Genomic DNA, 1581 nt, shown 5'->3' with positions numbered 1-1581 from the left:
CAGTAAAAAGCAACAAAGAAACCTAGAAGCACTGTATTGGGAGGAGAAATAAAAATCAAAGCCACGTGGGATATCCAGGTATCAGTCAGAAGATTCTATACAGAAGGTGGAATGGAAGTACCTGAGAGCAACAAAGGCAGAGTCGAGACAAGAGATGCTATTTGAATTCTATGCTTGTGTGAATATTTGAGTAGCTAGGAGTTGAATGGCAGGGGTGACTCTGAAAAAATAGCCTGAATCATGGAGGCAGAGTTGTGGACTCCTGTAGCCCAAGTGGGAAAGCCCTGAAGCAGAGATTCATAGGTATCTACCGCATAAAGGCTTTGGTTAATCTGGCAACAGTGGTTGCCATATGAAATGGTCAGGACACCTCTTTGAGTACTCTTTTGAGCATATTTGAGCAAAGTTATAGCATTCTGAATATATACAAGTCAGGAGAAGGCTCTACCCTAACATCTGACATACAGACTTGGAACTTGTCCACCTCTACTCTTGTATGAACCATTTCCTTGGTATAAACCTCTTAGTATATGTACTCAGAGGGGCCCTGGTGACACTTTTAGGTAAGTTTTAGTCAGCTGGGCACAAAGTTGACTGTCCAAACCTACCAGCCACTCTGGTAGGTTTGATAAGGTGGGAAGATAAGGTTATCTGTTCCCACAAAGATTTATAGCCTTGGAAACTCTATACAGTTACTAGGAATCAGAATTGACTTGATGGAAGTGGGTTTGTACTTTGATTTTTATATATACATATATAAGCATCACTAGTTTTGCTTTTCTTGAGGATTCAGTCTAAGACACTTTATTAAGGAATTTGAGAAGTTTTATTAATATAAAAGGCATGTTGACAAATATACTCAGAGGCCGACACCCATAACCTTTCTCATTCAAACAGTACAGCAGAGGAAAAGACAGATGCATTTTGGTATTTTTCTCTTATCAAAGGAAGTTCTTTAGGGAGCCCAAGAATTGGAATGGCTTTTAAAGAGTCAGAGAATGCTAACTCTTTTCCAGTCCAAAGTAAGCACAGCTAAGGCACATGGGCCTCCATATGTATCTAAATCACCACCAAAATGGCTAATTGATCGCAGATGAGTGCCTGGATTCTGTTTCACTTCATGTAAGGAGATTACCACTAACCAACTCAGTGTTTTCTGTAGGCCAGTCTTTTTTGTTTGTTTGTTTGTTTTAGTTTTTTAATGGTTTTATTGGAATAAAGTTCACACATCATGCAATTCAATAGTTCAATCACATCAAGAAGAGTCCTACAATCATCACCACAGTAAATTGTAGAACATTTTCTTCATTCTAATACTTATCATTATTAGCATACCCTTTCCCCACACCTTCTCCCATCTTACCCACAAAGAACTATTAATCCAGTTACTGTCTCTATAGATTTACCTATCATGGGTTTCTTTTCTTTTATTTTTGCAGTAAATATATGTCTTTAATTGATCTGTGTTCCATTTGGCTACTTGAATTCCATGAATAGGTGATAAGAATGCATTTAAGTTGTGCAAGTCACTGAGTTAAAAGACAAATACAGACGACCATTAACCATGCAGACAAAGCCTCT

This window comes from Echinops telfairi, unplaced genomic scaffold (assembly GCF_000313985.2).
Source record: "Echinops telfairi isolate 266 unplaced genomic scaffold, ASM31398v2 ScPeMD7_38;HRSCAF=143, whole genome shotgun sequence".
In the NCBI taxonomy this organism is placed as follows: Eukaryota; Metazoa; Chordata; class Mammalia; order Afrosoricida; family Tenrecidae; genus Echinops; species Echinops telfairi.
The sequence above is the reverse complement of the archived record's forward strand: the minus strand, read 5'-3'. Positions refer to the sequence as shown.